This window comes from Lynx rufus, unplaced genomic scaffold (assembly GCF_022079265.1).
Source record: "Lynx rufus isolate CCGP_SWC_20201006 ecotype Redwood Valley unplaced genomic scaffold, mLynRuf1.p SCAF_12, whole genome shotgun sequence".
Lineage (NCBI taxonomy): Eukaryota > Metazoa > Chordata > Mammalia > Carnivora > Felidae > Lynx > Lynx rufus.
In genome coordinates, this window is record NW_025814826.1 from 8,684,875 (window position 1) to 8,695,408 (window position 10,534).

The 10,534-nt window shown below is 42.3% G+C and overlaps 1 non-coding gene across 1 annotated transcript; it reads right to left on the reverse strand.

Moving 5' to 3' along the window:
• Positions 1–2,193: 2,193 nt before the first annotated feature.
• On the reverse strand, positions 2,194–2,278 carry TRNAR-CCG (transfer RNA arginine (anticodon CCG)). The gene has a single exon. It is a non-coding gene; the product is annotated as a tRNA-Arg (tRNA).
• Between the last annotated feature and the right edge of the window lie 8,256 nt (positions 2,279–10,534).

Sequence of the window (10,534 nt, forward strand, 5' to 3'; positions counted from 1 at the left end):
AGCCAGAGACTTGACTACCACAGACGGCCATATGAGACCCTGGGTGATGGGCTTCTCTGTGTCTTTTGAGGATTCCATAAGCTGTAGGCTTTTTCTTACTTCCAGACTTGCATAATAAGGTCCCTCCTTTCCTGGAATTTCCTTTCCTTTTCTTTCTTTGCTTGAATAATTCCCATTCATTCTCCAAGAATCAGCTAAGACTTCACTATCCCGAGAGGCCCTGCTGACTCCCCCAGGCTCCCTGATCGTAACCTGCGTGCAGCACTTACCACGGGACATCCCAATCGCCTGTGTTACGTTTTGGAGACTCCCTCTAGACGCCCAGCTCCCTAAGCTGCGATCGTGCCTTTTCATTGTTGCTTCTCTAGAATCCTATACGTTCACTCACATGGATGAAAAACCAAAGCCTCAAAGGGAGATAAAGGAGAAATTATTAACTTGATTTAATTTAAAATGTGATCACATATATTAGAAAGATCACTCCCTTTGGTTAAATCATAGGGAATGTTCTGGGCAAGGGAAAGATTGGAAGCATGGAGACCAGTTGCAGTCATTGGGTGAGAGGCAATGGCATGATGATTCACGATAGTATGAGTGGAAATGGAGAAGAAGTGATAGATACAAGATACCGAAAGATATAAAGATTGAGCGAAGGTGGGGTATAGAGAACAAACTCGACCTGACTCAGGGTTTCTTGAGTCATGAAGACATACAAGGAGCAAGAGTTTTGGAATTAGGGAAGTTAGTTTTCCTTCTTTTTTGAATTTTTTTAAAACTGAGATGGAACTTATATACCATAACATTCATCCTTTACAAATAATACAGTTCGGTGGCTTTTAAGCGTATTCACAAGGTTTTCCAAACATCACCATTATCGAATTCCAAAACATTTCATTATTTCTCAAAAACCAAAACCAAACCAAAACAAAACAAAAACCCAATCGCATTAGCAATCACTTTCTGTTGCCCCATTGCCCCAGCCTCTGGCAATGACTAACCTACTTTTATAGATTTGCCTACTTTTGATATTTCATGTAAATAGGTTCATATAATATATGGTCTTTGTGTCTGACTTCTTTCATTCAGCATGTTTGCAAGGTTCACCCGCATTGTGGCATCTTTTCGTACTTCATGCCTCTTTATGGCTGAATAATATTCCGCAGCGTGGCTATATCGGTTTGGTTAATCATTCATTAACTGATGGACACTGGGTTGTTTCCATTTTTAGTTAGTGTGAATAGTGTTACTATGAACATTGGTCTACAATTTTTTATGTAGACATATATGTTCAATTTTCTTGGGTAGATATCTATGCGCAGAATTGCTGGGTTATACAGTAACTCTGTGTAATTTTTTTTTTTTTTAAGAAAAAGCTTTTAAAAGTTTATTTATTTATTTTGAGAGAGAGGGAGAGTGGGAGAGAGAATGAGCAGGGGAGGGACAGAGAGAGAGGGAGAGAGAGAGAACCCCAAGCAGGCTCTGCACTGCCAGCACAGAGCCCAACGTGGGGCTCGAACTCACAAACCGTGAGATCATGACCTGAACTGGAATCAAGAGTCCGACGCTTCACTGACTGAGCCACCCAGACGCCCCATCTTTTTAAGGAACTGCCAGGCTGTTTTCAAAGTGGCTGTTGTAAAACGAAGGCTCCAATGTCTCCACATCCTCATCCACACTTATTATTGTCTTTCATTTTGATAATAGCCATCCCAGTAGTTGTGAACTGGCATCTGAATGTGGTTTTGATTTGTATCATCCTAATGACAAATGATATTGAGCTTATTTTCATGTGCTTTTTTTTTTTGGCATTTGAATATCCTCTTTGGAGAAATGTATATTCAGCTCATATGCCCATTTTATTATTTTTTTGTAGATGAAGGACAAAATTTTATTCTAAGAATAGATTTCAGTAACAGAATACCAAGAGCGGGTAATTTATAATAAAAGAGAGGAAAGGTAACAGAAATTTTCTTTATTTTTTTTCCACAAAATGTATATGATTTGCAAACAATTCCCCCATCTGTAGGTTGCCTTTTAACTTTCTTTATAGTGTCCTTTTAAGCACGGAAGTTTTATTTCATTTAAAAAAAATTTTTTTTAACCTTTATTTTTTTGACACAGGGAACGGACGGGAGAGGGTCAGAGAGAGCGTCAGACACAAAATCCGAAACAGGCTCCGAGCGATGGGCACGGAGCCCGACGTGGGGCTCGAACTCACGGACCTCGAGATCTCCACCTGAGCCGGAGTCAGACGCTCAACCGACTGAGCCACCCAGGCGCCCCTAAGCACAGAAGTTTTAAATTTTGATATAGACCAATTTGTCTATTTTTCTTTTGTTGCCTGAACTGTTGCCACATCTGAACAAACATCATCTAATCCAAGATTGTGGAGATTTAAGCCTATGTTTTGTCTAAGAGTTTTATAGGTTTAGGTCTTACCTTTAGATTTTTGATCCATGTTGAGTTAATTTTTATATATGGTGTGAAGAACAGGTTCAGATGCGTTCTTTGGCAGGTAGACATTCACTATCATTTGTTGAAAAAATGATTTTTTCCCCCATTGAATTGTCTTGGCACCTTGTCCAAAATCAATCAACCATAAATATATGGGTTCATTTCTGGCCTCTCAAGTTTATTCCATTTATCCATACGTGTATTCTCGTATCAGTACACAATCTTATCTACTGTAGCTTTTTAGAAAGTTTTGAAATTGGGAAGTGTGGAGCCCTCTATCTTTATCTTTTTTTAAAATAAATGTTTATTTTGAGAGAGAGAGAGGACAAGCTGGGGAGTGGCAGAGAGAGAGAGGGAGACACAGAATCCAAAGCAGGCTCCAGGTTCTGAGCTGTCAGCACAGAGCCCAGTGTGGGACTCGAACTCACTAACCATGAGATCACGACCTGAGCTGAAGTCAGATGCTTAACCAACTGAGCCACCCAAGGTGCCCCACTTTGTTAATCTTTTTTAAGATGGCTTTGGCTGTCTGGATCCTTCAAATATCCATTAGAATTTTAAGATCAGCTTGTAAATTTGTGCAAATAAATCAGTTGGGATTTTGAAATAAATTGTGTTGAGTTTGTAAATCAATTTGGAGAGTATTGCTATCTTAGTAACACGAAGCCTTTCAGCCATGAACACGGGATGCCTATTTATTTCATTAATTTCTTTCAATAATATTTTGTAGTTTTCAGTGTACTTGCGCTTCTTTTGTTAAGTTTATTCCTAAGTCTCTTCTTCCCATTGATGATACTGAAAGTGGAATAGTTTTCTTAATTTCCCGTCAAGATTATTCATCACCATTGCATAGAAATACAAGGGAAGTTTTAAAAATTCACCTTGGATCTCGGAATCTTGCTGAACTCATTTATTAGCTCTAGCACTTTTGTGTGTGTGCCTTGGTTCTGTTGTTTGGAAAATTAACTTGTAGGTATCTAGCATACCGTTGAACGTAGTGGTCCAAGGCTCAGGATAGAATCTGGGTGGGTTGGGAATTCTCAGCTCCATGGGAGTAGATGAGACAGAGCAGGGAGGCTGTGTTTAGGGGAAGAGAAGAGGACTGAGAGATCTAAAATAATATTTTTTTCAAATAATATATAAAACTATTGCTAAACATTTTGAAAACTATTTCCTCATAATATTATTCATTATTGGTGGTTACCATGACGATTTTAGGCCAAACTTGGAGATTGAGGTCATGTAACTATTGATCTTTTAAACTATCTTTTTTTTTTTTTTAGTTTTATTTTTTCTTTTTTAAAATTTGCATCCAAATTAGTTAGCATATAGTGAAACAATGATTTTAGGAGTAGATTCCTTAATGCCCCTTACCCAGTTAGCCCATCCCCCCTCCCACACCTCCTCCAATAAACCCTCCGTTTGTTCTCCATATTTATGAGTATTTTCTGTTTTGTTTCCCTTCCCTTATGTTCATCTGTTTTGTCTCTTAAAGTCCTCCTATGAGTGAAGTCATATGATTTTTGTCTTTCTCTGACCGACTAATTTCACTTAGCGTAATACTCTCCAGTTCCATCCACTTAGTTGCAAATGGCAAGATTTCATTCTTTTTGATTGCCGAGTCATACTCCATTGTATATATACACCACATCTTCTTTATCCATTCATCCATCGATGGACATCTGGGCTCTTTCCATCCTTTGGCTATTGTTGATAGTGCTGCTATCAACATGGGGGTACATGTGCCCCTTTGAAACAGCACACCTGTATCCCATGGATAAATGCCTAGTAGTGCCATTGCTGGGTCCTAGGGTAGTTCTATTTTTAGCTTTTTGAGGAACCTCCATCCTGTTTTCCAGAGTGGCTGCACCAGCTTGCATTCCCAGATCTTTTAAAATATCTTTAACCAGGGACGCCTGGGTGGCTCAGTCGGTTGAGCGTCCGACTTCAGCTCAGGTCACGATCTCACGATCTGTGAGCTGATGGCTCAGAGCCTGGAGCCTGCTTCTGATTCTGTTGTCTCCCTCTCTCTCTGCCCCTCCCCCGTTCATGCTCTGTCTCTCTCTGTCTCAAAAATAAATAAATGTTAAAAAAAAATTTTTTTAAATATCTTTAACCAGATTTTTGTTTAAGGAAATGGAAAGCTGAAAATGCCACCCTAGAGTTGTTTTTGAGGCCAAATTAAAACAACACAAAAATTAACCTAATTAATGGCAGAAGTAGAAGAATTTGGAATTTTCTACTCTTTTTTTTTTTTTCTTTTTAAGTAGGCTCCACGCCCAGTGCAGGGCTCGAACTCATGACCCGGAGATCAAGAGTCACAGGCTCTACCGATCGAACCAGCCAGATGCCCCTGAATTTGGAATCTTCTATCTCCATTTCCTCTGGATTTTTTTTTTTCATACTTGACATTCCTTTTACCCCCACAAAGCAGGCTCACATCTGCTGTGTGTTTTGCTGTTGTTGATATGAATGCTCCAAAGTCAACAGATGTTTTCTGATGTCAGCAGCCTTTCGTGTTTCCTTTGGATGCATGCCAGTGCTGGATGAAGATATGTGTGGCTGAAATGGCTTATCTGTTTCATAGGACCAACTGGCTAGAAGACACTCGAGGTCTTGTTGCCAGGGAACTCTCTAGCAGTTTGTCCATGCAAGTCATCAAACTTCCAGGTCTGAGTTCCAGAGAGTGTGTGTGGTATGATGTACAATGTGGCAGTTATCTACATGGAAACACTCTGATTCAAAGCTTTGGTCTCTAGCAAGCTCCAGGAACTGTTTTCGAAAGGAGATAGACATAGCACATGGTAGGCTTTCTTTGATTTCTTACTAAAGTTTTGGTCAGGAGTTCCGTGAAGAATTTAAAGTTTGATTATATATTGCTATGCTTGAGCACATAGCTCAAAGTATGTAGAAAGCTCACATTAGAAAGCTGTGTTGGAGGTCAGTCAGTTTATGTATTTCTACCATGATCCAGTCATATTGAAAGAAAGTCCTAGATACATCAGAAAAATAAGTAAATAATTAAAATACGCATTTATATTAAGACCTGCAGGTTCACCGAAATTGTCCTGTGCTTCGTTACTTATGTATTTAAAAACATGTTTGGATTTTCACTAGATGAAGCTTGATTGCTCTAAATTCCGAATTTAAGTTGTGGCTGATGTTATTTTCCTCTTCGAAGTCATTAAAGATCTTTCCAAAGCGGGAAAAGAGTTTGGGTGTGTTGTTAAAAGTAAAATATGGTCGGGGCGCCTGGGTGGCTCAGTCGGTTAAGTGTCCGACTTCGGCTCAGGTCATGATCTCACAGTCTGTGAGTTCGAGCCCCGCATCGGGCTCTGTGCTGACGGCTCAGAGCCTGGAACCTGTTTCAGATTCTGTGTCTCCCTCTCTCTCTGCCCCTCCCCTATTCATGCTCTGTCTCTCTCTGTCTCAAAAATAAATAAACGTTAAAAAAAATTTTTTTTTAAAAAGTAAAATATAGTTTATACACACAAAACTGCTTTGAGGGATTTAAGTATCTTTCTCATGGTCTAAGTGGCCGTCCTTTCTGCAAACTCAGGACCCTAAACTCCCCTTTTTCACATCAGGAATTATTTTACTGAATTGCTCAATAATAATCATACTGGTTTTCCTTTCATAAATAGAATTAAAGTCTGACACTATTATAATAGATATCAAAGTCAAAATGTATCTGAAGGTCTAATTTCATCAACTCTGGCCAGGAGTTCTACTGAGGGAACAAGAAAAACTCAGGCCTTTCTGCCAGGGTGTATATATTTTTTAAGTTTATTTATTTATTTTCAGAGAGGGAGAGACAGAGAGAGAGAGAACCAGTGGGGAAGGGGCAGAGAGAGAGGAGAGGACAGAGGATCCGATGTGGGCTCTGTGCTAACAGCAGACGGCTCCATGCCGTCTTAAACTCATGAACTGTAGGATCGTGATTTGAGCCTAAGTCAGAAGCTTACCTGACTCTGCGACTCAAGCACCCCTCTCGCAGGATATCTGAGGCAACCTCGGGTGAGTCCACACACATGTGAATTATGGAGAACGAAACTAGGCCAGATGGGTACTTAACACATTCATAGTGTGTAAAAATTAAATCAAAGGACATTTATTCGGGCTAAGAGGGGACGCAATCTGTGGAATAATTTGGAAAAAAAAAAAAAAGGAACATTCTTGAGTTTTTTACGTTAGCCTTTATGAGAAAGTTGTAGCAGTTTGGACATGTTTCAGCAAGAAATAGGCCGCATTTCCAGATGTCTGATTCATTTCTGGCTGTGATCAGTATCTTTGTATAGGACCGTCCCTGTCTGGGCTGCCCCGAGAAGAAATCAACAGAGAGATATAACAGCCCTTGTGCTCAGTGCTCTTGGTGACCAGCCTCCCTCTCAACTGAGCCAGCTCTACATGTCCACCCCATGGCTCTGTTGATGTCCCTGTTCCCAGCTTGGCTGCCCTCACCGGCGCCCAACGTTTTCATCTCTCTACAGTGAGACAGTCCAGCCCCTCTCAAGGGGGGCTGTTCCCCAAGGGACATCAGTACAGTGGCCTCCATCCATTGTCCCTCCTTCCCCCTTCCCCAGGGGGCACCTACCACAAGGGTGGCCTTAAATGGGAGTCCTGAGCCCTGTCATCCTTAGACTTAGTGGCCTCTCTTAGTCCCTTGAGTGACCTGCCCTGTCACCGCCCATGCCAAAGCCTGGCAGTCTATACCTCTTGAATCTTTAAACATTCCTCAGATTTACTTTGATTGTTCACAAGAGGCCCGTTTTGGCTAATCTCTTATCATCCGGCAGGCCGAATAGCGCAATTTGGCTGGGTTAGGTTGGGGATAATCCGGTTGCTTACTTTAGAGAAAGTAGGTCACCCAGTGGTAGAGAAATCTCTCCTCGTGGGGTGGGAGTTGAGATGCTCAGACTCTATAGCCACCCCTCATTAAGGGCTTCTTGGATGAAACCCGAAGCCTTCACCACTGAAAATAGTAAATACCATGATGAGGCTGCCAGTGGTCCTGGAGTGTCATACCAGTCCCTCCCAGGGATACTTTTCTAGCAACATTTGCACCTTGGGTCTCCACTGCATGCTTTTAATTCACAGGCAAGGCCAAGCAGGCGCATTCCACCGTGATTCCTCTCCCGCCCCTTCCAGGGGTGGGAACCCCCCCCTCCCTTGCCCCACTTTGCCCTGTGCACTGAGAACAGGAGGTACTCTTAACTTCCACAACTTCAAAGTCAGGCAAGGAGGAAAAGCACTTGGGATTTTCTGTCCATCCTCCGACGCCTGGCAGGCAGTAGGGACACTTGGACTCAGAGGGAGTTGCTGTTCTTTGAGAATGCAGCATTTTGTGACCGCATTTTCTTCCTTTCTTCTTCGAAGCAAACTCATCTAAACAAAACTTCTATCCAGCAAACTCATCAGATTTGGTGTTCTGCAACCCCTTACTTGTATTGCCTTTTGAGAAAAAGGCAAGACTGCAGAGTCTACTAAGAAACGGCTGGACTGAATTTCCCTATAAGTGATTCTTACCCGTTCAAATTCGCCACCGCTCTCCTGACATATTTGCATGTTTTCAGAACGTGTGTTTTCTTTCTCGTCTTGTGGTGTAGGTTTTTTCCCCCCAATATAGAGGAGCACATATTTAAATAAATAAATATCTATATCTATATCTATATCTATATCTATATCTATATCTATATATATCTTTTACCAGGTTATTTTATTTTAGTGAAATAACTGATAATATTCAAAGGAAGGGAATCAGTTAGCACTATCTTGAAGCACATCTGAAATATAAACTTCTAAGCTCCAAGTGTTCCCAGCATTGGTGAGCCCAAGCAAGCCTTTGGAAGTGGAATGTACAGAAAGAAGGAAGGAAGGAAGGGAGGAAAAAAGGAAGAAAGGAAGGAAAGAATGAAAGAAACCGTGCCCTCGGAGAGCCTCTTAGTGATACTTTAACCAGCCCCTGTAGCAGACCACTTCTCCCAGAGCGGCTTTGATGTGGACCTATTCATTCGCCTGTTTGCTGTGTTTACCTTGGGAACAGCTTTCCCTCCAAAGGGTAGCTAAGGATACGACAGAATGACTTGAAGGTTTACCCTGTGTGTTAGATGTTTAGTTTGAAATCTGCCACGGTTAACATTAGGGTCAGCGTAAGTGCACAGAAGGACCAACACTGGTGGGCATTACAGAGGCCTCTGTTCCAAGTGCTTTGCGCCCACCATCACAGTGAAGGTCACCCCAGCCCTATTAAGCGAGCACCATTATTACTTGTTTCAAAGACGAGAGGCTCAGACACACACAGTATATAAACAGCAGGCCAAGATTAGAAATGAAACATTAGGTTCTGTGAATGATACTCATTCCTCTTTCATTGGCTCCTTTCCCCCTGAGTTCATAATGCATTATCGATTAAGACTGGAAATACCAGAAGTGGGTTGCTTCTTACAGGACAGAAAGAATGACTGATGGAGGGATAGAAATCACCCCATCTCCACCTACCGGCCAGGTGCTGGCACCCTGCTGGGGTGGGTGGCCGAAATCTGATTTCAGGCCCTCCCTCCTCTTAACCCTCCACCCAGACTCTCCATCTTGACTAGAATAACAAGACCCAGTTCTCCCCCATTAACCCTGTTTCCTCTGCTTCTCCAGTGTCTATCCCTCCCGATGGTTCAGCCTGTCCTTCAGGATTTTTTTTTTTAATTTTTTTTCAACGTTTTTTTATTTATTTTTGGGACAGAGAGAGACAGAGCATGAACGGGGGAGGGGCAGAGAGAGAGGGGGACACAGAATCGGAAACAGGCTCCAGGCTCCGAGCCATCAGCCCAGAGCCCGACGCGGGGCTCGAACTCACGGACCGCGAGATCGTGACCTGGCTGAAGTCGGACGCTTAACCGACTGCGCCACCCAGGCGCCCCTCCTTCAGGATTTTTTAGTCACCCACATTCCTCTGATCCATTCCTTTTTTGCTTAACTTAGCCAGATTTGATTGTTGTGGCTAGCACTCGAAAAACCTTCCTCTTTGGAAGTTTTAGGCAATTCACCGCATTGTGAATGACATCAGGTGGCTGAATCCGCGTGATATGTCACTCCTCAATTTATGAATTGCTATCCTGAGATACCACGAAGTAATTCTTTCCAAGGATGTAACTAATATTAAAGTAGTGGAACTTATAGAAGTCCACCATTTTTTTTATCCACAATCCTGAAATCCATGCAGCTCTAAAAACTACTGACACTGAATTGAAGTGTGGTTGTTTACGGTCTTTCAATTACTTAATGTAAAATTCAAGTTGATGTGACAAAGAAAATGCACGCTCCTTCCCGCTTTAATGGACTTTTGGCTTCACTCTTCTGTGATGAGCCTGTTGACCTACAGCCATACGGTCCTCCACCAACTGATTGGCCCTTCTGACGAACGTGAACAGCTTCCAGTGATTTCGTAGGTAGTCAGGGGCAAATCTTGGGCCAAATTCTGCCGAATGCGTGAACATTTAGCACCTACATTTAAAACAATCATACCTTCTGATCTTTTATGCCCAGGGAAAGCTTCCCTCTCTGTCCTCAGAACACCTCAGTCCAAAGAAAGCCAGCATGATAGCCCGAGTGCCCTGCGGGTACAATTGTATGCTGATGGGAAGATCACCACGGTGGGATGACTCCTTCTGCTGGCCCACGGTCTCTCATCTGAGATTCTAAAATGAAAGCACGGGAACAAACACACCACTGAAAATCAAGATTATTCTGTGCTGATGTGCTAATGTTTGCTGAGAGATCCCGGTCCCAAACCTCCCTGAGTTATTCACTGATGTATGGCACGCACACAGTATTCTCTTTCTACTCAGCCCCAAGGCTCCGAAAAAGGGATCCAAATCCGATCACTTCCGCACGCAGAGCAGAAGGCCCAGGTAATCCTTCCAATCCCTGCTTATCTTAAATACCACAACTTTCACCAACAGAACATTATGCAGCGCATTTCATTCTAGCTGACGAATACATTTTTGGTACCGATTTTAGGAACACGCTCCCTGTAGCCCTTTCCACGGTGAAGTTTCCGATTCAGGTACTAGAAATGCTAGGTTGA